The 27,930-nt window shown below is 42.5% G+C and overlaps 1 protein-coding gene across 8 annotated transcripts in view; it reads right to left on the bottom strand.

Moving 5' to 3' along the window:
- The window catches only part of Usp54 (ubiquitin specific peptidase 54), a 95,369-nt gene extending 68,577 nt beyond the window's left edge, over positions 1-26,792 (bottom strand). For 7 of the 8 annotated variants that reach the window (XR_013042324.1, XM_016003388.3, XM_076544719.1 and 4 more), the window contains exon 1: positions 26,363-26,502. The gene's annotated coding sequence lies outside the window, so the exon portion shown is untranslated. Of the gene's footprint in view, positions 1-26,362 lie in introns of all 8 variants that reach the window. The other variant, XM_076544715.1, reaches the window with a different exon arrangement.
- Positions 26,793-27,930: the final 1,138 nt, after the last annotated feature.

Raw genomic sequence — 27,930 nt, 5'->3', positions numbered from 1 at the left:
AGTGGCCATTAAGTCTCAGCGATCCCATTTCTGCCTCCTCAGCATCGGGGCTGCAGATGTTTGCTGCTGTGCCAGCTTTTTACATGTGTGCAAGGGGTCCAAACTCAGGTCTGACATGTTTCCGTGGCAAGCCCTAAGTCCACCAAGTCTCAGATCTCAGAACCTGTTTCTAATGGAGTCCCAATAACTCTGACTCCTGATCTTCCTGACTCTACACCCTGAGGGGAGCTTGTGGAACCACCTCTAGTTCTTTCTTTCTTTCTTTTTTTTTTTTTTTTGGAGCCTATCCTGGACTAGCTAGGTAGACCAGGCTGGCCTCGAACTCACAGAGATCCACCTGCCTCTGCCTAATTAAAAACGGAACATATTCCTAAATGGAAAAATTAAAGTATAAAATCTGGAAAAAGAGCAAAAGGAAAAATTGTAACCCTTCATTAGGCAAAAATTCTTAAGAATGACAGTAAAGATATGACCTATAAAAGAATAAAATGTTATATAAACTTGTACTTCACAATTAAGAATGTCTGCTCCTTCAAAGACAAGAGAATGAATACAAGAATGAAAACAAGCCAAAGATTAGAAGACAATGCTTGCAAACATGACATAACGGGAAGTAACATTTAAGGTGTGCATGTTGCGTGTTATAATATATAGTACATGTTGATGGTCTATGTAGTCTGGGTATTACGTATTTACAAAGAAAGAGGGTGAGAGAGAGGGAGACAGTGACTAGTCCTCTCTTGTCACCTTTGCAGTCTCCTAATGTATTTCACCCTCCTTTGTGCTCAATACATTTGAAACCCACATCACGACATCCACACTCTACGTCTGTAGGAAGCACAGTGGTTCTTGTGCTCACAGAGAAGCACAAGGGGAACCAGAAATGGTAAACAGACAGGGCTGTTCCTTCAAAGGAAGGGATGCAAAATCTGTTATCTCCCAGAAGGCAAGACCCTGCCCCATAAACCAAAAGAAAACTATTTAAATTATTCTGCAGGTATGCCCAGCATTTTGCTAACTAAGGACTATTCTCTTCCCACACCCTCCCACACCCATCTTCCCAGCCTTACCTAATATCAGCATTCATTTGGAGGTAGCAACTCATTCTGACAGGGACTAATGATGGTCACATCTTATAATGAGGAGTCACTTATGTTAAGTCACTTTCTGGGGGCCAATTGGGAAGGGCACAAGAAAGAGTGGGGCAGGCAGGGTGAGTATGATCAAAATATATTGTACACCTGTGTTGGGCAGTATTATTTTAAAGTGTGTTACTTTTGTCTATGCTGCATTTGTTTAACTCTGTGAAGCCGTGTTACTGTGCCTGTCTAAAACACCTGATGGTCTAATAAAGAAATGAACAGCCAATGGTGAGGCAGGAGAAAGGATAGGTGGGGCTGGCAGGCAGAGAGAATAAACAGAAGGAGAAATCTGGGAGAAAAAAAGAAGTAGACAGAGGAGAAGGAGGACTCTAGGGTCCAGCCACCCAACTGCACAGCAAGCCATGGAGTAAGAAACAAAGAAAGTATACAGGAATAGAAAAGGAAAAAACCTAGAGGCAAAAAGTAGACGGGATAAATTAAGAAAAGCTGGCTAGAAACAAGCCAGGCTAAGGCCGGGGGCATTTATAACAAAGAATAAGCCTCCATTTATTTGGGAGCTGGGTGGTGGGCCCTCCAAGAGCAAAAATGACAACATACCTGAATCAAAGTGTCATAATGAAATCCATTATGTGTGATTAATGCACACTAATAAAACAATGTTCTTTTCTAACCACACTGCCAATAGTAGCAAACTAGTAACAGGTTGAAAAGAGTTCCAGAGCAATTTATTTGGCCCCTGGAAAGCAAAATAAATAAATAAATAAATAAACATGAATTCCATGAATTTACCCTATATAACCCTCTGGTTAAATCACTAAGAACCAAAGATGTTTTCTCTTTCTCAATTCTTTAAATCACTAAGGAATGCTTTTATAATTTAGATACTTGATTACAACTATTTTATTTTTATTTATTTACAACAATTATTTTACAATCATGAACACATCAGTACCTGGGTTATTTTGCACAATAATGAAAATATAATGACACTATCCACAAGAGGAAAATAGGAGGGGAAGCCAATGACAGCACCAGCTTGACTCATTATTCCTGCTCTGAGAACACTGGTACAGAATGGTACTGGTGACTCCAGTGTGAGAAAGCAGACGCATGACCGGGAAGGGAGGTGGCAGAGGCTACCAAAGCAAGGCATCAGAAAGAAGCCCAAACAAAACCCTCCTCGGGGGAGCAGTAAGACAGGAGCTGCCAAAGTTATCCCACAAGTCTTCGGATTCTCAAATGCTCCTGAACTCTAGCTTCTGAGTCAGTTCAAATTCTAACTCTACCACTTATAGGGAATGGGAGGAACTTCAGTATCGGCTCTTTCAGCTGTAAAACTGTGATAATGGCAGCTACTACTTAAGTGAACAGTATTGGGCACAAAGCATGTCCTTAATTCTTAAAAAGCAGGGGTCATTTTCCTCAGATTGCATGGAGAAGAGGACAGGGAGAAGGTCTACCTATGCACGATTAGGAAAAAATACTATCTGCCTGTCAGGGTTGTAACTGGAATTAGAAATATATGTGTGGCATTTAGCATGGACTAGGAGCTCAAGAAATCATTACTGTACAAGTAAGTTCAACCTCCACTTGAAAAGCAGGCTCAACTAAACAGCAATAAAATCTCAACAAGTTTGTCCTCATATTGCCAACAGCAAAGCCAAAGGTTCTCGCGCAAATGCGCACACACATGCACGTGCGCACGAGTGCACATTTCTTAGATGAGGTCAAAATACATAATTCAAGGAAACAGACACATCATGAAACAGTGTTCATTGTTCAAGTGTCAATGGAATGAGCTGAGCATCAAATATAAAACTTTTTTTTGTTTTGTTTTGTTTTGTTTTTTTGTTTTTCAAGACAGGGTTTCTCTGTGTGGCCCTGGCTGTCCTGGAACTCACTCTGTAGACCAGGCTGTCCTGGAACTCACAGAGATTCACCTGCCTCTGCCTCCTGAGTGCTGGGATTAGGGGCATCCGACTAGAACATTTTATTTTTTTAAAGTACCTAACACCTGAAAGGAACAGGGTCTAAGGACCAAATCTAAGCTAAGAAGCTTTCAGAAGCAATCATCTGAAACGCTCAGCAAACCACTTCCCAGAATGGCAACAACCTCAAAATCCAAATCAATGTTTCCAACACCACTCTGGTGACAGGGAAAGGGAAGTCACTCAGCTTCTGGAAACAACACAGGAGACTGTACAGGTTAGCAACACAACAGGTTACTTCTTTAACCCATATGAGTCTGAGAATAAAGATAAAGACCACAACCTTCTCACAAATAACTTGTTTGAAGGCAATTTAAAGACACTAAGCTTACAACTCTTTCCTTTAAACCTTAGCTCTTCCCTTTAATTCTAATAAGTTCAAATATATATAGGTACACATGTTAGAGAAGGAAAGCAAAATTTCCAAACTTTAATAACTGGAGGAAAAAAGGGCAGAAAGACACAACATAAAAAAAAAAAGTCTTCTGAAAATTGAGTCCAAATCTCAATTTCAAAGTAAACTGTCCCTGTGGGGAGAATAAAAAAAGAAACAAACAACCTCACAAACACTCCCTAGTCCTTATACCCTCCCTCTACACGGTTTTAACACAACTACAATGCTTACCAGACAGCCCATTCGAGCTCAGCAAAAAACTTGCAGCCGTCACAAGGGCATTTGTGGGGCAAGTGATACAGGGCCGGAACAGAGGCAAGGGTACAAGAGGGAGGAGACAAGGACAACTGGTGACAATGGGAACTGTTCATCTAAACCACAAAGACGCACAACACAACAGCGGGGTAAAACTTGGGTTTTGTTTGTTTTTGCCAGGAACTGAACACTAACAATTCATGATGGAGCTAAATGGTACAAAGAACTGAAGGAAGGAACCAAAACTAACTAGGAAGGGCCTATGACAAGCTTCACTGAAGGCTCAGAACAATCGCATGAGGCTGCTTCCTCCAAAGACATTCCTGACGGCAAGGGTCATGAAAAAACACGGTTTGCAGGGTGGCAGCTGCTTCTAAAGGGCCCGCCCTAAAAGAGCCTTTTGTATAGCAACCTGCAAAGACACCTTTGCAGTGCTCCAGAGAACACCAAAACAATGTCGTCTGAACCCTTCATTTAAAAATCCTAATACATCTGCACTTAAACCATTTAAACAGGTAACTCTTCAGCTTTAAACATTCAAATAGGCCATGCTATTAAAGAAATTTAAAAATCATGCAAATAGAAATTATGTAAATTAAGTTGTTGAGACTGTCAGTCCATTTAAAACAAAGCTTGAAATCTAAAGGTTCTTCCACCCTAAAGATGACAAGATCTCCACACCTCTCTTAGGGAACTGCAGTTGGGTCCCACCCTGAAACATGTGATCAGTCAAACAAAACTTGCATTTGCAGGCAGGGCACAAAGGCCCAGAAGACCAACACACAGGCTTCTCTGCATTACTCTGCTTATTAAGCAGCTTTACTGAAATGAGTTGTTTTACAAGCATACTGATGAAAAACCCATCAGCAGAGGTCTTGGCAAATGTGAAAGTGGGTATATTTCTATACCTTGAGAGAAAATACATGAGTTCACAAAAACAAGATTTAATTAAAGTTTATTGGTAAAATTAAACAGCTGTGGACACTGCCCAAAACTAATTAAGTTCTTACATTTTAACAATGTGCTTAAACTAAAGTAGTCCTTTGGCAGCAAAGCAAGTGGCAAGTTTCAAAGAAAAAAGCTATCATTATGTCTCTGGCTCCCTATTAACATTCTAACCAGGTCTCCTAATGCCTAGTGCCAAGGCACAGAGGTGCCACACCAAGGCGAAGCACCGAGTTCTACTGATCAGCGCTAAACACAAAGGGAGACGTACAAACAGTATACTTGTCCTCATCTCTATGACAGAATATCTGACAAAGCAACCTGAGGAGAGACATTTCTTTTGGCTCACAGCAGGGAAGGCTTGGCTGCGGAGCATGAACAACTGGTCCCACTGCAATGGCAGGCAGGAAGCTAAGAGTGCAATCTTGGCACTTAGCTTCCTTTCTCATCTCAATCCAGGCCCCCAATCCACGGTGCTACCCACATTCAGAGTGGTAATGCCTTTTAAGCCTTTCTGAAACATTTCATAGACACACCTTTGGGTGTGTAATTCCATGGTAAATCCAGACAAGTTGATAATGAAGATTAAACATCACAGGCTAGAGAGATGGCTCAGTGGTTAAGAACACTGACTGGTCTTCCTTAGGACCTGGGTTCAATTTCCAGCACCCACGTGGCAGTTCACAGCCATCTGTAATTCTGTTTCCAGGGGATCTTCTGGCCCGTGCAGGCATTGTATTCACATGGGACACATACATACATGCACACTAAACACCCACACACCTGAAATTAAAATAATTTTAAAAATATATTAACCATCAGGAATATAAGGGTAACCCTTGAAGCCATTAGGAACATAGTATAGAGCCCAGCATGGGAGCATACACCTTTAGTCCCACAACTTGGGGACATAGAAGCAGGCAGATCTCTATGTGTTCAAGGCTAGTTTGGGCTACATAGTGAATTCCAGGCCAGCTAACATAGTGAGACCCCATCTCCATTTAAAAAAAAAGACAAAATAGAGCTATATCTAGGGGTATAGGTCAGTGGTAGAACACATTCTTGACATGAAAGACACCCTGGGATCAATCCTCAAAACAACCAAAAGCACTAAGAATTCTAGAAGGGCACTGACTCTGTGGGTCATCTCCATCACTGCAGTAGGTGTGGCCCATTGGGTTCAGTCTTTTTTTTTTTTTTTTTTTTACTGCTTTTCTTTATTCTTTGTTTCTGATGTCCATAAAACCAACCTCCTCTGCTTGGCTCATGTAAACACTGTTTTATAGAATAAAGTGCTGCCTACAGCCAGCCAGGTGGTTCACTGGGTACAATCAATGTGACATAAGCTAGATAACCTGAGCTCTGTCCCCAGAACTCATGACAGAAAGAGAGAACAAACTACTCAAAGTTGTAACACACGACACTGATGATGATGGTTTTAAATTGAAATGTTGCTTAATTCTAGAGTTACAAAAAGAAGACAAAAATCTTTAAACTGCTGCGATTTTGTCTACTGAAAGAAACCACAAGACAAAAAGAGTAACATTAGATAAACCGAATTTCATCTAAATTAAAACCTGGGACTGGAGACACAGCTCCACAGTTAAAACAGTCCACTGCTCTGGTGGAGGACCCAAGTTTGGTTCCTAGTACCGACGCTTGGCAGCTTACAACCACAGATAACAATAGCTCTAGAGCAGGGGTTCTCAACCTGTGGTCAGGGATCATGTATTAGATATCCTACATATTAGATATTTACATTACCATTCATAACAGTAGCAAAATTACAGTTATGAGTAGCAACACAATAATTTTATGGTTGGGGATCACCACAACATGAGGAACCGTGTATTAAATGGTTGTAACATTAGGAAGGTTGAGAACCACTGCTGTAGAGGATTCAACTCTCTTCTGGCTCCAAGGGCATCTACACTAGCACATACATACCCAATACAGACACAGATACATATGCATAATTAAAAATAAGTAAGTCTTTAAAATTAAAACTATTAAGATGGTCATTGTGACATGTCTCTCCTCACGTTGCTTTGTCAGATATTCTGTCATAGAGATGAGGACAAGTATACTGTTTGTACGTCTCCCTTTGTGTTTAGCGCTGATCAGTAGAACTCGGTGCTTCGCCTTGGTGTGGCACCTCTGTGCCTTGGCACAAGGCATTAGGAGACCTGGTTAGAATGTTAATAGGGAGCCAGAGACATAATGATAGCTTTTTTCTTTGAAACTTGCCACTTGCTTTGCTGCCAAAGGACTACTTTAGTTTAAGCACGTTGTTAAAATGTAAGAACAATGTACCTTTAATTCCAGCACTCAGGAAGTAGAGGCAAGCAGATCTCTATGAATTTATGACCAGCCCAGTCTTCACAGTGAGTACCAGGACACCCAAGGCTACATAGAGAGACCCTGCCTCAAAATAAATAAATAAGCACAAGGCCCTGGATTCAGTCCTCAGCTCTGGAAAACAAAACAACAACAACAAAAAAAAAAAAACAAAAACACTAAGCAAAAGAAGCCAGTCCACCTATTATATGATTCCATTTATATAAAATGTCCAGAATAGACAAATATACAGACAGAAAGATTACAGGTTATCTACAGCAGTGAGAGACTGAAGTAAACAAAATGACTGCTAATATGTACAGCATTTCTTTGTTCTAAAGTGCTTGTGGTATTGGCCACTCCGAATATATGAAAATCACTGAACTGTATACTTTAAATGCCTGAAATGTATAGCATGTGAATTATATCTCAATAAAGCTGCAATTTTGCCAGGTAGTGGCGGCACATGAGTTAAATCCCAGCACTTGGTGGCAGAGGCAGGCAGATCTCAGTGAGTTCCAGGCCAGCCTGGTCTACAAAGGGAGTTCCAGGACAGCCAGGACTGTTTCACAGAGAAACCCTGTCTCAAAAACCGCGGGGGGGGGGGGGGGGCGCATTTTCTTTTTTAACAGTTTCTCTTTTTGCAAAACAAGACACTCTTTGTTTCCAATCTGTGGATTAAATTAGGTCTCCATAAACAACAGCAGCTGCCACCTGGTAAGACTGGATGGCTTCATATACTTGGCAAACAAGTTCGGTTTGTATGTGCCAATTTTGAATAATTGTTTTTAAAGAATAGGTAGGAAAAGCAGACTGTGCATTCTATTCTTTTGCTATTGTCATTTAAATCAGAAGAGAACACAATCACAATTCCTAGCCGAGAGTCAGTATCAATACCATTTACTACACATAGTCCATGGTGCTGGAGGAAAATAATCCTCTCTGACTTTACAAAAGAAAAAGGACTGAACATGTACTGAAATGGTACAGCAGCAGCAAACGTCAGACTAGTCCTGGGTTGAGGTAGAAGCCAAAACAGATGAACAAGGCAGCTGAGTGATGCCTGCTAGACACACCCACTGCTCAACAACCACCAACATTCCACTTCCTGTTTGTAAAACTTCCCCCTCCTATGTATTAGGCATATTTCCCTAGAGTACTCACTTAGGAGTCAAAGGAAAACCATCTGATAAACAATCTGACCATACCCGGGCTGGCAGAACACAGGGAGGTGAAGAAGCTTGGAGCTGGAGGGGGCAGAATCCACGCACTTGGGAGGCTGAGGCTGAGGCAGGGAGATGGTGAGGTCAGACTACCTAGCCAGACCAAGACCAAGGGTGGGAGGAGACGAAGGAGGAGGACAGAGAGAAGAGGGGAGGGAGGGAATTAAAATCTATATATTCTTTCTTTTTCTTAAATTATGAGTGTGTGTGTGTGTGTGTGTGTGTGTGCGCGCATGGGTGCACAAGTCCATGTGAGTGTGTACACCCTCACCTATATAGGTGAACAGAGGTCAAAACACAACCTGCAGGAGGAGTCATCTCTCCTTCCACCATGTAGATACCAGGAATGGAACTCAGGTTGTGAGGTTTGACACCAAGCGCCTTTTCCTGTTGAGCCATCTCAATGGCTTCTATATTCTTTAAAATTAGGGGGAAAAAACAACAAGAGAAAAAACATATCTGGAGTTCTGTGAGGTTAAACACTGTAATGCTTACACGGTCAGATAAATGTAATCTTTACAAATTGTGTATAAAATATTCTAGTTCTTTACAATGACTGGAAAACTTGCTGTCAAAATATGAACACTGATTTACTTTTCAAATTTGTATTATGTTTGTGTTGTGTCTATAGGCACATGTGGAAGTCAGAGGACAACTTCCAGGAGTGGATTCTTCCCTACTACAAACTACAGACCAGCACATTTACAAGAAATATCATGTAAAAGCCTAATTATAAGAAAACCAAATATAATTTCTGAAGATTAGTAATTAGCAAGTCTATTAATGGGACTGTATATCTATTGTGTAAATTACATGTGGAAATGTCTCAATGAATTATATGTGTAAAGTATCTCTAAGAATTCTTTGATGGGTGCTGCTTAACTCTGATTTGCTTTCCATAAAATAAACCAGCTGCCTAAAGCTTTTACGATGTTATCCACATGCCAGTCTCAGTAACCCCAAAGGCATTCTCTGAACAAGCCCTGTTTCTTGCATAAGAGGAAATGGGCTTACACAGAACTGGTTGGTTAGCTATACAAAAGGCTGAAGATGTAGCTCAGCTGGTCGAATGCTTGCCTAGCATGCATGAAGTCCTGCGCTTCATCTCCAGCACCACATAAAATCAGGTACGGTGGCCGACTTGCTATCCCAGCACCCAGGAGGTGGAGGCAGGATGATCCAAAGTTCAAGTTCATCCTTCGTTACACAGCAAGACGAAGGTCAGCTTGAGTTGCAAGAGACTTTCTCAAAAATAAAACAAGGGGCCTGAAATGGATGGAACTAGAAAAAATCATCCTGAGTGAGGTAACCCAAACCCAGAAAGACAGTTATGGTATGTACTCACTCATTGGTGGATTCTAGATATAAAATGAACAATCAGACCACAACCCATAGAACCATAGAGGCTATATATATAGCATGGAGGTCCCTAGGACGACTGTGGCATATAATAAATTTCAGTTTTACTCAATTATTGAAAAAAAATAGCCAAATGAATGGAAACACATGAACTATGAACCAAAGACTGAGGGGCTCCCAGCTGGATCAGGCCCTCTGAATAGGTGAGACAGTTGATTGGCTTGATCAGTTTGGGAGGCATCTAGGCAGTGGGACCAAGTCCTGTGCTCATTCCACGAGTTGGCTGTTTGAAACCAGGAACTTATGCAGGGACACTTGGCTCAGTCTGGGAGGAAGGGACTGGACCTCCCTGGACTGAGTCTACCAAGTCGATCACAGTCCTCGGGGGAGGACTTGTCCTGGAGGAGGTGGGAATGGAGGGTGGGCTGGGGGTAAGGGGAGGGCGTGGGAGGGGGGAGAATAGGGGAACCCATGGCTGATATGTAGAACTGAATGGTATTGTAAAATAAAAAATATATATCACAAAAAAAAAAAAAAAAAAAAAAAAAAACAAGGGGCCTGGAGAGATGGCTCAGCAGTTAAGAGCACTGGCTGCTCTTCCAGAGAACCAAGGTTCAATTCCCAGCACCCACATGACAGCTCACAACTGTCTGTAACTCCAGTTCTAGGGGACCTGACACCCTCACACAGACATACATGCAGGAAAACACCAATGCACATAAAATAAAAATAAATTTTAAAAAAGAACTACAAGCAACTAAGGAATCTGAATGTGGGAGAAATAGTATTCCCAGGAAAGAGCACACCATTGGTTATCCAATACCAAACCATCAGTCCCCAAAACATATTATATATATATATATATATATATATATACACACATACACAAAACACACACATACACACATGCATTTATGTGACAACAATTAATGAAAGAGACCATGAATTTGGAAGAGAATGAGGAGGGGTATATGTGAGGTTTGGAGGGAGACAAGGGGAGGGGAGAATTGATATAATTATATCTTCAAAAAATAAAATAACTAGCCGGGTGGTAGTGGCACACAGCTTTAATCCCAGCACTCAGGAGGCAGAGGCAGGTGGATCTCAGTAAGTTTGAAGCCAGCTTCGTCTACAATGCCAGTTCCAGGACAGCCAGTGTAAGTGAGAATAGAAAAAAGACAGGGCTGGGGTGTTGGCCTAGAGGTTAAGAGCACTGGCTGTTCTTCCAGAGGTCCTGAGTTCAATTCCCAGCAACCACATGGTGGCTCACAACCATCTGTAATGAGATCTGGTGCCCTCTTCTGGCCCGCAGTCATACATGGTGTATACACAATAAATAAATAAATCTTTAAAAAAAGACAAAGGTTGAAGCAGCAGAAAACAGTCCAATGCACCCGTGGCAAGTAGTTAGCAATAAGGCAGCATAAAAACAGGGAGCTACCACAGTGATTAAGAGCGGCAACCACCAATAGACGACAATGCTGACCCAGAACAGTCCTGGAGCCTCAGGACGCCTATATTCTAACAGTAAGCTCTCTGCCCATGCAGGCTATAGAACACCAGTATAGGCATATTTTGAGCCATGTGCAAAGTGAGGCATGCCTCCTGAGACTCCTTTCCCGGAAAAAATATGAATACTTAATTTTTTCTCAGAAAAGGCTTAAGCATTCATACCCTTCCCCCAAAGTTGAAATGTATTTTTTTGTTGCTGTTCTGCCCATACAGTAGCCTGTCACACTTCTTTCCCATAATAAACTCTCACTTTCTTCCACATTGGAACTAGTGATGTCTGATATCTATCCTAAGACACCCCCCCTCAGCTAGAGACAAGGTGAAACTACTGATTCTGTGTGATTTTAAAACAACTCTAAGGCAATCAGAGCTAAGCTTTCCACCTATCCATTAACTGTCTTAAAGGTTTTATTTATCGTATGTATATGTGTGTGCGCATGCACATGCCATGGTGCACCCGTGGGGGGCAGAGAACTTCTCTATTCCAATACATGGGTTCTGGGAATTAATTCAGGTCATAAGGCTTGACTGCAAGCTTTTACCCACTGAACCATCTTGCCAGCCCTATCTTCAATATTTTAACTCATTAAATATCTAGTGAACAGCTACTAAAAGCCAGACATAGTGTTAAGATCTAAGAAACAAAGATTCACCAATGAAAAAGTAGGCTAGCGATGGAACAAAGTGCCTTGGAGAGCTCTAAGAGCTTCTGAAGGTTGCAGTATATGAACTCACGCCAGCACTGTGTACAATAAAGAAGCTGGTTTGTCTTTTATCCTTCATTCCTGGAAGAGAACCTCTAAATTTTTGGAATTTTCCCAATGATTAGAGTGTCTCGGGTTTTGTTTTTTGTTTTTGTTTTTGTGGAATCTACTGAGTTTATGCTAACCAACTGACTCACATATATACCTCACCAATTTCAAGATTACAACTGGCAATACCAAAAAGACCAATCACATGGTTGAGGCTTTGGTCACATGTCAACCTGACTTCTTGGGACTAAAAAGTCTAGAGACTAAGTACAATCTTCATGTGGCCAAAGAAAACCAATCTAATCATAACTACAAAATGAGGCTCTGATAAAAAGCTGTACATTGAAACAGTCAACTTTCCAGGCTGGTAGTGTACACTCCTGAGACAGGAAGATAGCACGTTCTAAGGACAATTCTCATCCAGCATTACCAAGTCTGTTTTTGTCTTGTCTCACACTCTAAATAATTAACCAATAAAGGCAATTTTTTTTTAAATTTATTTATCATGTATACAATGAGTGTTCGGCCTGCAGGCCAGAAGAGGGCACCAGATCTCATTGTAGATGTTTGTGAGCCACCATGTGGTTGCTGGGAATTGAACTCAGGACCTCTGGAAGAACCGCCAGTGTTCTTAACCTCTGAGCCATCTCTCCAGCCCTGAGTAGAATAATAATATAAAACATCAAAAGAACAATTCAAGTCATAGACCTCTCCTCAGGAGAGCTATGACTACAGTGGTACTCTCCACATGGAACTCATGAGAGAACATTGTGATGAGCTTATGGATATTCTGAAAGCCATTAGGGAGCCAGGGAAGGTCTTCTTTGGTACTGAACGCTGCTCCTGTTGTGACAATTGATTTATCTACAACAAAACCCCATTGTGTGAGTGTCAGAGTTATTACTAGTTATATGTAAATATCAAGCTTCCTGTGGACGCTGGGAGATGAAAAACAAGGCACACGTGTCTGGTCAGAGGACACACAACACATGGTTTTAGACTGATGCTCCAGGGTGGGAGGGAAAAGTTAGTTGATGCTGGATTCAAGAGGAGGGAAAAATTTGACTTGGGCATGTTGACAGGTGTTGTGGGAGTAGATTCTGGCAGGTTGGATATAATAGGATGTTACCCCAGCATGGAGATTATAAAGTCATGTTCAGAATTATGAAATGTGTGTCTTCCTATCTTGATGATTAACATTGTTTATAGTTTTAAATCTAAAAAGTCCTGTGAACATCCCCATAAAATGAACGAGAGTTACTCTAACATTCTCTCTCATGCTTTCTGAGACTGTCACATCTCAAATGTGTGGCTAGTTATGGCAGATACATGCATCCAAGGTTGTCATCTAGAGATTGTGGTAATCTCTGGTGTACTGCAGATGTAATCCAGGATGCTCAGGGTATGAGAGACCCATAAGCACATTGAAGAGTTTGACACATGAGGAAAAGGAATTGAGGTTTAAGCCACAGTTCCATAGGGTTATATTTTGGGGGCCCTCCAAAATAAAAATTTTAACAAATAAAAAAAAAGTCATAGACCTCCATGAACTTCTAGAATGCCTGATACCCAGTGGACAACATGAAAAACAAGTCAAAGGGATTAATTGCTTGAAGAATTAGTGATCATTACAGAGCCCACCTGAATCTGGTTTTAATTAGGCTTTCTTGAAAACCCATAGACACTTTTGTGCCCGAGATAGAAATTGCAGGAGGGCTGAAGAGATGGCTCAGAGGTTAAGAGCACTGGTTGCTCTTCTAGAGGTCCTGAGTTCAATTCCCAACAACCACATGGTGCCTCACAACCATCTGTAAAGAGATCTGGTCCCCATTTCTGTCATGCTGGCAGAACACTGTATACATAATAAATAAATCTTTAAATAAGAAAAAAAGAGGGCTGGAGAGATGGCTCAGAGGTTAAGAGCACTGGCTGTTCTTCCAGAGGTCCTGAGTTCAATTCCCAGCAACCACATGGTGGCTCACAACCATCAATAGTGAGATCTGGTGCCCTCTTCCGGCCTGCAGGTGTACATGCAGGCAGAACATTGTATCCATAATAAATAAATAAATCTTTAAAAGAAAACAAGAGAATTTATTGGGAAGCTTCATCTCTTTCCTTCAGCTTGCTGTCAATATCTCTTCTTCTACCATGACTCTGGCTTCACTGGATGATGCAGGACCATCTGTAGTTATCAGGACAGAGAATCTCAGCTTTTAAGACTCTCTCAGATTTCATCCTATGCAGCTCTTCCTTTTCTGTCTCAGATTTGTACCTTTTTGCTAAAATAAAGCCAGAAGCATTTGAAAAAAAAAAAAAATGTTTTCTTGAGTTCACTGGGTTATTTTAGTAAATTATGTGACTTGAAGAGGGCATAGGACTCCCTGAATTTATATCATCTTGGCCAGTGAGGAGACCTGGGAACTCTCAACTTTTCAGCTTGTATCTACAGTTAAGGTCACCTTGTAGAGGACAATACCCTTGTGGGTTTTGAGTTAACATAGGATAATGTCAGACAATACAAACACTGTAGAGAAATGAGGTGAAAATAAAATTTATAACGGATGCAATGGTGTTGTCCTAACTATAATAGTAAAGTTGGGAGGCAGACACAGGGAGATTCCAAGTTTGAGGCCAACCTGGATTACATAATGAGACCTATCCACAAAACAAAACAGTGCCACACCTGATAGGGCTCACCTTTAACCCCAGCACTCAGAAGACAGAGACTCAAAACAACGATACATATTTGAGATGATCCTGATTTGATCATTACACATTATATATGTATACTGCGTACATTACTGTACCCACTATGTACCCAATATGTACAATTACTAGTGTCCATTAATGTTATATATTTATATTGAGCATACTGGTCTCAAACTTACAGAGCTCTCCAGCCTCTACTGCCCAAGTGCTGAGATTAAAGGCCTGCATGACCATGCCCAGCTTTTAAAACTTTGAAATGCTTAAAAATATATCTTTTGAGAAGTCATATTTTACACCTATAGAACAAGAGATTCAAATACTATCTATCAAGTATTAAAAGGTTTGAAAGACAAAGTTAAACTATTGAAGAGGGGTGGGGCTCAGCTGATGAGTGCCTGCCTAAGATGTACAGAGCCTTGGTTCCAATCCCCAGCAAGCACCCACGTGATTAATGATTAATTATGGATGTAGGGATACAGATGTTATACTGGTTTTGTAGTTTTAAATTTTTTTCACCTCCACCTCTACCACAAATCCTAAGTTTCCTATATAAATGGTTTTCAAACTATTTATGAGTCTGTCTGCCTTCCTTGGAATGCTCTTAACTTTGTCAGTATTCATTTATGCCAGCATTCAAATATGTTTCTAACCTAGTACAAAAATACATAGGGACTAATACTTGTGTCACCTGAATAAACTGCTGGAAATACAATTGAAGCTGCTCATGACTGACCATGACTAGGTCAGTACACTCATGACTCACTGGACTTCCAGCTTCCCAGACATTTCTCTCGGGAACTGCTGCCCAGTCAGCTCTTCTTCACCCTGTTCTTGTGCATTTTAGATCTTGATTGGGGGGGAGCAGTTCTGGGAATTAAATTTAAGGCCTCACATATGCTAAGCAAGCACTTTACCACTGAGATTCATCTTTTAGTTTTTATTTATTTATTTTCATTATTTTACATTATGTGTATGTGCATGTGTGTGCAGCAGAAATGTGAACATGAGTGCTGATGCTCTCAGAGGCCTCTCCTGAGTCAGATCCCCTTGGAGCTGGGAATCCTAGGTGGTTAGGAGCAGCCCGAGAAGGGTGCTGAGAACAACACTTTTGCAAGAGCAGGTAAGGTCTCTTAACCACTGAGCCAACTCTCCAGTCCCTGACTTATAATTTCGATACACTACCCCGTCCAGTAGGTCTCGAACTTTCAATCCTCCTGCCTCAGCCTCCAGAGTAGCTGGGACTACACATTTGTGCTATCCGGCCTACTTGAAATTCTAAACGTAAACGTAAGACTTGGCTCAACTGGTGAAAACACTTGCTGCACAAGCTAATGGCCTAATTCAATGTCTAGAGCCCACGTAAAGACGGAGAATGTCAACTCCACAAGTTCCTTCTAACATACACATGCACAAGGCACACAGAACAGACACACACACAATAACATTTAAAAATAATAAACTACAACTTCTACCTGTAATTTTAAATTTTTATTCCATATAGCAAGTCCCCTGCAGTTTTACAATACTTACACATTTTACTAAAATTTTTGAACTCTTAATTGTGTGTGTGTGTGTGTGTATGTCTTTGGTTCATTCCTAATACCAAAAAGAAAAAAGTTACTTCCAAAAGAAGCCAGTGGGACTGCTCAGTGTCAGGTAAAAGGCTTGCAACACAAGCTTGATAACCTGAGCTAGATTCCCAGAACCCACATAAAGTAAGGAGAGAACTCTACAAAGTTGTTCTCTGACCTCCACATGCACATGATGGCATAAGCTACTGCACACAAGCACACACAGGTGCGTGCGCGCGCGCGCGCGCGCGCACACACACACACACACACACACACACACACACACATTTTTTTTAAAGCCACTAAAGCCTGGCACGCCTTTAATCCCAGCACAAAGGAAGGTGGATCTCTGAGTTTGTGGACAGCCTGGTCTACATATACAGTTCCAGGCTATCCAAGGCTGCATAGTGAGACCCTGTCCGTCCCCGTCCCCCCCCCCCAGAGAGAGAGAGAGAGAGAGAGAGAGAGAGAGAGAGAGAGAGAGAGAACACTAGAAAAAAGTTAGAGCCACCAAAGCTTTTTCAATTTCTCATGCATCTTTCTGGAGTCCTCAACTTAGAGAAAGTCTAAATGTATGTCACTTTCAACTTGACATTCACACACACACACATTTCAAAAGATTCCCCCAAGTGCTTTTTGCCCCCTACTCACAAAGTGCTTGAAGTCTCAATCATAGCCTGTTTCTCCCAGCTGTAGGACGTGTAATAAGAAAAGCATCTACTCAGCGTCTAGGGCAGGTCTGGTTAGAAGGATGAGGTCATCCTTCAGATTCACACCTGATCCTTAAGAAGCAGCTCCTCCTCCAGTAGGCAAGTCTCTGTATGTTTAAAGTGACATTCACAACCTGTGCAGCAACAAGTCCTTCCTTACGCAGGATCATCTCCTGCTCTGGCCACTTGACACAGTACTGAACTCAGCGACCAATGGTAGCAGCGATGCCTCTGCTGTGGCTAGCACAGGGCTCACAAGAGAAGAACTTCAGCTCAGCCACAACGGAAGTCAGGTCTATCACCACTATCCTGGACACACTCCTATCTCAAAAGCTTTGCCTATAATCAGACTTATCACAATCACTACTTCTTGGACAGATTTTACCAAATTTTTCCTCAAGAGGGAATTACAGCTCTTCTATATTTTCTTTCCTAGCCTTGAACTCACTATGTACAAGAGAATGACTTTTAGTTTCTGATCTTCCAGGTTCTACCTCCCAAGTACTAAGGGTATAGTTAGTGCTGGGTAAGAACCCTGGATTTTATGTATGCTAGAAAATAAACCATACTCCCAGCACTACATAGTCTTCCATTTTCTCTGTCCACAAATCTAAAATAGCCAAGGCAGCTAAATGTGCTGTATGCAGTTAAAACTAAATACTCCCATTCCAAGTATTCCCTTGGTTCCACTATCTTTAAAAAAATATTTACTCTGTTATGTCCATTTCTTTATTGGGAAAACAACAATCCTAGCCCAAAGATACACGGAGTTGATTTCATTTCAAAAGGCTGCAGTCAAAAGTATTGGGGAGCAAATAACAAATATATCTATGTCTTGCTATGTACAAGAACCTCTGGTGGTACTTGCTGACTACACCCTGAACGTGAAACAAAACTTAGGAACTTAGCCCTCAGGCTAGGCAGTGGTGGCGCACATCTTCAATCCCAGCACTCTGGAGGCGGAGGCAGGAGAATCTTTGTGAGTTCAAGGACAGCCTGGTCTACAGAGCTAGTTCCAGGACAGCCAGAGCTACACAGAGAAACCCTTTCTCAAAAAAACAAAAGAACTTAGTCCTCCTTCACAAGACCTCTTTACTATTTTACTTCAGCCACAGTAACTTCTAACACACTAACAGCTTATATAAATGGGTGAGTGGTGGTGGTGGATTTCAAATATGCACCAAGAGCCTGGGTTATCTTTTTTTTTTTTGGGGGGGGGGGTGGTGGCAGGTTTCGAGACAGGGTTTCTCTGTGTAGTTTTGGTGCCTGTCCTGGATCTCCCTCTGTAGACCGCTGGCCTCAAACTCACAGAGATCTGCCTGGCTCTGCCTCCGGAGTGCCGGGATTAAAGGCGTGCACCACCACTACCTGGCCCTGGGTTATCTTTGAGAGATAATACAAGTAAAAATACTTGTAATCAGAGGCCAGGTAGACCTCTGTGAGTTCGAGGCCAGCCTGGTATACATAATGAATTCCAGGACACCAGGGCTATGTACAGAGACCCTGTCTCAAAACAAAATGAAGAAAGAGATAAACAGGAATGAAGAAAAATGTCCAACTTCTGTTTGAAGAAACTGCACTTTAAGATGAAATCATCTTTTATCTACAGTGCAGGGTGAGCTGTTTTCAATTGTTCCTGTTAATAGACAGTAGTACAAAATTAGTCCTTTGACACTCCCTGGAGGAGCAGAAGCAAATTTGACTTTCAAAACAACCAAAGAAGGTTGTGTTAATGAGAAGAAATGCCCCTCAGGCTGTCTGGTGAAGGGTGAGGTCAAGAGCACTTGTAGACCCACTGTGTGCATCGTCAGACACCACCAAACATTTTTATCCTGGAGAAGCTCCACTTCAGTCCTCAGGGATCTTGTATCATCTTGTTCTTTCGCTCAAAACTTCTTGGAAAGATGTCTCAACATCTCAAAAATAACTCACAGAAACATGGGCACCCAGCCCACTTAGATTTAAAAAAAAGTGTTAGAGGGGAAAAAAAATCTTATTTTATCTATATGCTATTCCAGCTAAAATCAATACAGACAGAGGAACTGCTTCAAAAAGTCAACTCAATGAAAGAAAACATATATATATGTTGGTTAGTTGGTTGGTTGGTTTTTTTGAAACAAGGTTTCTCTGTATAGCCCTGGCTGTCCTGGAACTCACTCTGTATGTAGACCAGGCTGGCCTCAAACCCAGAGATCCACCTACCTCTGCCTCCCAAGTGCTGGGATTAAAAGCATGCACCACCATGCCCAGATAAATCTGTATTTCTTGAGACTATTAAGTATCACAACAAAATTGTACTTAAAATTAAGTTTTTTTAAGTATTATTTGCCTCATATATGAATATAAATAAACATTTCCACTCCTAAAACAATCATTTTCTGGAAGCTTGCAAATGTTGATTATTTCCTGTTATTTTCCCAAGCATACTGTTACAACTATTTTCCCAAGCATAGTTCCCTATACAATTATACACAGCATGAATATTATTATAATTTTTTAATTGGTTTTTCAAGACAGGGTTTCTCTGTGTAGCTTTGGCTGTCCTTTACTTAAAAAAGAAAAAAAAGATAAAATGGCCCAGTGATGCAGACACACAGAGACACACACACAATACAGCAAATACAGGAGGCACTTAGACAAACGATCTGAAAGCATTTATCCTATGTAAGACATATAAACATATTGTAATAAGTTTGTACTTTGTCTTTTAGCTACATTCCCTGACAACATTGATTTCCTAAACTTCCTGAGGGCATCTATAACTCTTTCCACAAAAATTATTAAGCAGAGTAAGTGTCTGTAGAGTGCTCATCCTCAAATGGACATCCATATTACTCCCACCCGACAAGGCTCAGGCTCACTGAGGAAAAGAGAACCAAAAGATTATAAGAGCCAGAGGTTGGGAGGATCAGAGAGAAACTGTCTTCTGGACCCAACAGGACCATTGCACTCATGAACTCAGGGCAGCTGTAGTTGCCTACACAAGACCAGCACAAGATCAAGCCAACTGACATTTAGCTTGGAAGAAGTAGGGACTCAGCAGAACCCACTCCAAACTTAGAAACTATTGACTACAGATGGTTTTCGTGGGAAGGCCAGTTTTCTTTAAGGGTGTGGCCCCTGCTAGGTCAACTACACTCCAGTGGATGGGCCAACACCCATGAATATAATGGCAGCACTAGTCAGACTCAGTGAGTTATAATAAAAAAAATGGGGTGAGGGGACATGTCACATGCCTTTAATTGCAGCACTTGGGAGGCAGAGGCAGAGGCAGGTGGATTTCTGTGAGTTTGAGGCCAGCCTGATCTACAAAGTGAGTTCCAGAACAGCCAGGGCTGTTACAGAGAAGCCCTGTCTGAGGAAAAAAATAAATTTAATTTTTGCCAGCATTGTGGAACATGCTTATAATCCCAACACTTGAAACACAGAGGCAGGAAGATCAAGACCAGATATATAGGCCAGGCTAGGTTAAATGAGAGTCTATCTCAAACACTAAAATATTAAAAATTAACAATATCAAATTAAAAAGCAACATTTTGGGGCTGGAGTTAAGAATCTTAACAGCAGTTAAGAATGCTTGCTGCTCGTGCAGAGGACCCAGGTTTGGTTCTCAGCACCCACAAGCATCTATAATTCTAGTTTCATGGGATTTGACGCCCTATTCTGTCTTCCATAGGCACCAGGCACATATATAGTAAACACACACACAAACTTGCAGGCAAAACATACACATAAAATTAAGTTTTTTTAAGTATTATCTGCCTCATATATAAATATAAATAAACATTTCCACTCCTAAAACAATCATTTTCTGGAAGCTTGCAAATGTTGATTATTTCCTGTTATTTTCCCAAGCATACTGTTACAACTATTTTCCCAAGCATAGTTCCCTATACAATTATACACAGCATGAATATTATTATAATTTTTTAATTGGTTTTTCAAGACAGGGTTTCTCTTTGTAGCTTTGGCTGTCCTAGAACTTGCTCTGTAGACCAGGCTGTCCTTGAACTCAAGAGATTCAACTGTCTCAGCGTCCTAAGAGCTGGGGTTAAAGTCATGAGCCACCACCACCTAGCAGCCTGTGAATATTATAATTTATTCAATTCTCTGCATAACAATAGAAACCCTTACATTTAACAACATGCTAATATTCAAATTAGTTTCTTACGTGAATGTAAATAAATACATTGCTAATCACACCGATAGAGAATAAGACCACTACCATAGGGGCTGGAGAGATGGCTCAGCGGTTAAGAGCACTGGCTGCTCTTCCAGAGGTCCTGAGTTCAATTCCCAGCAACCACATGGTGGCTCACAACCATCTGTAATGAGATCTGGCGCCCCCTTCTGGCCTGCAGTCATACGTGCTGTATACATAATATATAAATACATCTTTAAAAAACCATAGTTTAAAACCCAATTTGAAGTAAGGTTTAATTAAAATACTAGCCAGGTGGATGGGCTCTGGCCAGGTCTATCTCTTGTTCCCCAGAAAAATGGCCCTTGTCTTAATTAGGGTTTCTATTGCTGAGACTAAAGAGCAAGTTGGGGAGGAAAAGGTTGATTAGGCTTACACTTCAGCATTATTGTCCATCATTAAAGGAAGTCAGGACAGCAAGTCAAACAGGGCAGGATCCTGGAGGCAGGGGCTGATGTAGAGGCCATGGAGGGTGCTGCTTACTAGCTTGCTTCCCAGGGCTTGCTCAGCCCACTTCTTATAGAACCCAGGACCAGCAGCCCAGGGATGGCTCCACCCACCATAGGCTGGGCCCTCCCCCACTGATCACTAAATGTGAAAATGCCTTACAGCTGGATCTCCTGGAGGCATTTCCTCAGCTAAGGCTCCTTCCTCTGATGACTCTAGCTTGTGTCTAGTTGACACACAAAACCACCCAGTACAGCCCTGAATCAAGTTTGGCTCTAGCATTTCAGGAACTATCTCTCCTTGGGCAAGGGGCTTGCAGATTAGACATTTTTGTTTCATAGATCTCTTAGGCATAGTAATCAAAACTTAAAATGTAATTTTGTATCTCACAACATGAGGGAGAAAAGCCTATGAAGAGATACCCCTTCAATAAATGTATACTCTCCCAGCCACCCCACTAAAGTTTGATCTCATGGATGATTCGTACTTCAACTTCTCTCCCTACCTCAATATCAAGACTGCTACCCCCCCAACCCCACCCCCAGACAAGGTCTCTCTGTGTAGTAGTCTTGGCTGTCCTGAAACTCACTATGTAGACCAAGCTGGCCTCAACTCAGAGATTCACCTGCCTCTGCCTTACAATGCTGGGATTAAAGGCATGCACCACCATGCCCAGTTCAAGAATCTTTCTTGTGTAATTCACAGGGCTTGGACTTGAACCCTAGATTGCCAAACATTGATTGCCAAACCCTAGGTTTTGTCTCTCTCTCTCTCTCATTCCCCTTCCCCATAACATTTATTTATTTTTTTCTATGTGTTTACATGCACAAGAGTCAGGGGAGGCATGGAACTGGACCAGACCCTCTGGATAAGTGAGACAGTTGATTAGCTTAAACTGTTTAGGGAGCCCCCAAACAGTGGGACCGGGACCTGTCCTTGGTACATGAGCTGGCTTTTTGGAACCTAGGGCCTATGCTGAGACACTTTACACTGGTATAGGGAGGAGGGGGCTGGATCTACCTCAACTGAATCTACCAGGCTGGGCTGACTCCCCAGGGGAGACCTTGCCTTGGAGGAAGTGGGAATGGGGGGCAGATTGGGGGGGTGGGAGGAGGAAGGACAGGGGAATCTGTGGCTGATATGTAAAATTAAATTAATTATAAAATAAAATAAATAAAAAAGAAAGGGCCCTGAAGGGATACATGAGAAAAAAAAGAGTCAAGGGAGGGTAAGACTATGTCTATGCCACATGTATATGTGGAGGTCAGAGAACAACTTTGCGGCATCTCCCAACACAGTGTCGATCTTGAAAACCAAACTCGGATCATCATGCTTAGCAGGAAGCGCCTCACTCACTGAGCCATCTTGCCCCGCTGAGTCTAGCTTTTCTTCTTTCCTTTGAGACATGTTTCCTAGGTTGTGCACAGGCTGGTATGGAACTTCTAGGCTTATGTGATCCTCTTGTCACAACCTCCCGAAGTAACCAGGATTACAGGCTTGTGCCATCATGCCAATTTTATTTTTAAAAAAATAAATAAGAATCATGGGGCTGGAGAAATGGCTCAATTGTTTTTTTTGTTGTTTTTTTTTTGGGGGGGGGCGTTATTTTTCGAGAGAGGGTTCCTCTGTATAGCTTTGCACCTTTCCTGGCTCTCGCTCTGTAGACCAGGCTGGCCTCGAACTCACAAAGATCCGCCTGGAAATGGCTCAATTGTTAAGAGCACTGGCTGCTCTTCCAGAGGACCTGGGTTCAATTCCCAGCACCCACATGGCAGTTCACAGCTGTCTGTAACTCCAGTTCCAGGGGATCTGGCACCCTCACACAGATACGCATAAGGGCAAAACATCAATGAACATAAAATAAAAAGAAATAAATCTCAAAAAAAAAAAAAAATGTCAAGTAGGGCCAGGACGGTGGCAGTGGTGTTGAACACCTTTAATCCCAGCACTCGGGAGGCAGAGGCAAGCAGATCTCTGTGAGTTCGAGGCCAGCCTGAATGAGTTCCAGGACAGCTAAGGCCACACAGAGAAACTCTGTCTGAGAAAAAAAAGGAAAAAAAAAAAAAAAAAAAAAAAAAACCTCAATGAATGTTGGCTATTATTATTAGTGACTTAAGAATGTTGTAAGTTAGCACAAGGCCCTGGGTTTGATCCTCAGCTCAAAAAAAAAAAAAAATCAACACATAAGGGGCTGGACAGAAGTTAAGAGCTCAGAAGTTAAGAGCACTGACTACTCTTCCAAAGGTCTTGAGTTCAATTCCCAGCAACCACATGGTGGCTCACTACCATCTGTAATGAGATCTGGTGCCCTCTTCTGGCCTGTAGGGATGCATGTAGGCAGAACACTGTATACACAATAAATAAATCTTTAAAAAAAAAAAAAAAAGAATGTTGTAAGTTGCCCACTGTGGTAGTACATGCCTTTAATCCTAGCACTTCGGTGATGAAGACAGGACGATCAGGAATTCAAGGCCAACTTCAGCTACACAGAGAATTCCAGGATAGCCTAGGCTATATGAAATGCTGACTCAAAGAAAAACAAAAAATATGGTATTTGTATCTTGAGAGATCCTGTCTCAGAAAAGAAAAAAGAAAAAGGTTGTGATGTTTACTTTAAAACAGTAGGTAGGCTACAGGTTGTAGACTACAATTACTGCCTGGCCTCTGTCTCCCTGCAGAAGAGTCAATAAACCATTCTTTTCAAAAAAGAAAAAAAATTAAGGACACTACATTATAAACTGATGCCTGCACTTATCTGTAATCCTAGTGACTCAGGAAGATGATGCAGGAAGACCCAGGCTACAAATCCTATCCTGGAGGGGAAGGGGGGGGGCGGGCAACAACACCAGAAAAACCTCCCCCAATTTCCATTCTAACATTTTCTTTTCCTGAAAATGTTTTATTTATGCAGCATGGTTTAGAATTTGCTCAATGTTTTATAATATTTGAAGTATTTCAGTCTTGTCAACCACATAAACACAAGGACAGAACCTTGTTTCATACTCACATTAGTATATTGTGCTTATTACATTGTAATTATGTCTCATTATTGTCTTCCCACATAGGTTCTAAACAATTAAAGGCAGAGATCAAGTTTTACTTTTCTATCCTGAGGTCTTTCACACAAAATCCATCTCAATAAATGTTTGAGGAATGGATATATGAAGTAATCTGTTCCTCTTCAACACTTACACAACATTCTACAGAAGACAGGGGTTCTGTAAAGCTTGTTCTTGGACTCACACAGCAAAAAATTTTTGATTCAACTACCACACAAAGCTTTAACCTGTCCCAGAAAAGCATTTCTACTTTCAAGTTCAGTTACAAACAGCACAAATAAGTTTTCCTCTAATATACATCAAATAAGTGGGTTCCATGACTATATCTAAGCTAGCTCAAGCATTTAGAAACCATTATTCGAATTAATGAATTGTGAATCTCAATATGGCAAAATCCAGTTACATAATCAAAAGAAGTTATCCCATGTAAATTTATACCTACAAAATAGAGGCAAATTATTAGGAAGTGTCTAATAATCCTGTTTCTGTGGAGTAAAATGGATAAATTATCTTTACCCCTGACATGAAGCCATAATTTTCACTAGAAATGAATTAACTGACCAAAAAGTCCAAACTTGACTTCAGAAAACAGCTCTTGAGATTCAGAGGGAAATTTTTTCCTCAGTAATTTTAACTCCTGAACACTGCTTTATTTCCAGGTATTCAAAATCTATTCTGTCTCCCAAAATAAAACTGCATCTATTTCTTCAAAGACAATCTGAATGGGCATACTGTGGAAACACTGGGTTTCATATGCAAGGTACTAAAACTATGCCTAGATTGAGTGAGTGTTCAGCCTCCTGCTGCAACAGAAACACTTCCTTAGTTTTAAGTTGTATTTGTAAAAAAGTTTAAGCGTCTTACTGTACATTCTTTTGCCATATCATCTCTACTGATTTTACACTGCATATATAATTTCGCAAGCACATCGTAAAGGATTTCTACATTTGAATGAATCTGGGGAGAAACGTGTGGTGAACACACACCCCCTTCTTTCAGTTCACAAACGCTCCAGAGGAAGCACACCTCAGGGTTTTTTTTTTTTCTCAAGAAAGTCTCTCTCCCGCCCCCACCCCACGCTTTATTTTAGAGCAGCAATCATTCACTATCCTACTCACAGCCTCTACGTTGGAAAGAACCTCTCCAACTAATACTAGTTCACCAAGACTTCTTTCACAAGTCCAGAGTGTTGGTTTACTGGATATTTCTTTGGCAAGGGGAACAGGAAGCTGGGAGGGTCCGGGACGCCACCTTTCCCGCCACGCCATTTGGGACTCAGGTGCTGGCCGGCTGGCCCAGACTAGCCTTAGGTGGAGCGAGGCGGGGATGGGTGTTTGCAAAGATCTGACCCTCTTTCTTTTCCGCACCCCTATGCCACCCCCAATGGGTGAAAGACAACCTGGGCCCAACTCTTTGCCCACATTCAACAGACCCCCATTTCCCCCCGCTCTTCTTTCGGATGCAGCTTGGCCCCTTTTTTCCTGTGCTGAGTCTCCTTAGCCTCTCGGCTTCCAACACACACTTCCCCCTCGCCGCTGCCCCCCGCTGCCCCTTGAACCCCATTCTACCCCGTCTCCCCACACCACACCACCCCGCCCCCGGAGCAGCACCAACCCTCCACGCCTGCCCCAGCTCAGGAAGGAGCCGGGTCCCGGTGCCCACAGAACGCGAGTCCCTCCCAACACGTCCCCCCGGGGTGCAGGTCCCCCGAGGCCCGACCTTCCGCACCCCCTCCCCCAGCGCTACCCCTGCACCCCGTTTCCGTCGGCCCCGCCCCCCTGAGAGTGTCGCACTCACCGCTCCCGCCGTCGCATCCTTAACCGCCGCGGCTGCTATAGCTACAGGGAGCCAAGGCAACCAGCTCTCGCGATACTTCCCTCAGCGACGGCGAGAACGGTGGAAAAAAAGAGAGCCTCGCAGGGAAATGAGTCCGGGGACTGACGGCTGAGGATGTCTCGCGATAGTGATGTATAAGATGGCGGCGGGGCGGTTCGGGGTTAGAGCCGGGCAGGATTTGGAGGTGGGACGCGGGCGACGACGAAGCTGCTCTGGCGGAGCCGGAGAACGGCGGCCGGCCGGGGGTGCGTCCCCGCCGGCGACGGTTGTGCCGGCAGCCCGTCCACCGGGACGAAGTCAGGCACGCGCCCGGCTTCCGCAAACTTCCTCGTCCAACTGGGAACGGGGTTCCTTCCCCGCGGGGTTCCGTCTCCCTGGCCGTTTCCTTTCTGGTCGAATTGTTGGCGACGGGGTGGGTGGGCCCGGAATGGAGCTCCCCATCGCCTCGCAACCTCCCAGAATTTTTCGTCCGTTCTTTTTCTATTCCTCTTCCGCCAAACTTATTTGGCGTCCCTGGAAAGTTTATCCCAGGTGCCCCGCCCCATTAGTGTTCGAGACCAAAATAGGAAGTAAATCACACACCCACACACAAACCAGGATGGAAGGACGGAAAGAAGGAAAAACCGCCGCAGGTGGTCAGCCTGGGGACGCAGACGGGAATCTGGGTGGGGTGGGGTGCTGGGGACTTGTTGCTTGCCAGCCGTCACGTCCGTAGCGGCGCTCCGAACCCGGACCTACAGGACTGGTTCCGCTCTCAATAAAGCAGCCTCCGGAGCAGAAGGATTCAAGGAGCATCGGTCAACAGGGAGGGATGAAACACAAGGGACTGAACAGAGAATAGAAATTTGAAAGGTTTTTTTGTTTGTTTTGCCTCTAGAAGCCCTTGAGTAGTTTTTCTGAGGGGCTTTAGACCGACCGCAGCGTGCAGCTTTAATTTTCCACTTGCCACATTGATTAACAAATGAAATTAATTTCGCTAGTATATTTAACCACTTCAATTTGTAATCAGGCTAGGGAGCGGCAGGCATATTTCTTTTGAGTTCAAGGCCAGCCTGGTCTACATAATGAGGCCCTGTCTCAGAGGAAAACAAAATCAATTTCTAATTCATCAGTCGTTTTGTTTGCTTGGGTGAGTGGTGGTGGGTTTTTTTGTTTGTTTGTTTGTTTGTTTTTGTTTTTGTTTTTTTAATTTAATCAAGACAAGGTCTCACTGTGTAGCCCTGACCAGCCTGGAACTCAGAGATCTGCCTGCCTCTGCCTCCCAATGCTAGGATTCAAGTCCTGCGATGCCACACACAGCCAAGATTGGTTTTTGTTTTGTTTTTTGTTGTTGTTTTTTCACTATTTCAGAAGCCAGTGTTTAGGAGCTGGAGACAGATCTCTCAGGTTAAGAGCATTTGCTGAAAAGTAGCTCTTGGACAGGACCAGGGTTTAGCTAATAACTCCAGTTCCGGAGGATCTGACGCCCTCTTCTGGCTTCTGAGGATACTGCATGCATGAGGTATGCAAGCCAAACATCCATACACATA

The sequence above is a fragment of the Peromyscus maniculatus genome, chromosome 9 (assembly GCF_049852395.1).
Source record: "Peromyscus maniculatus bairdii isolate BWxNUB_F1_BW_parent chromosome 9, HU_Pman_BW_mat_3.1, whole genome shotgun sequence".
Classification (NCBI taxonomy): domain Eukaryota; kingdom Metazoa; phylum Chordata; class Mammalia; order Rodentia; family Cricetidae; genus Peromyscus; species Peromyscus maniculatus.
This window is presented reverse-complemented; position numbering and strand designations above follow the sequence as displayed.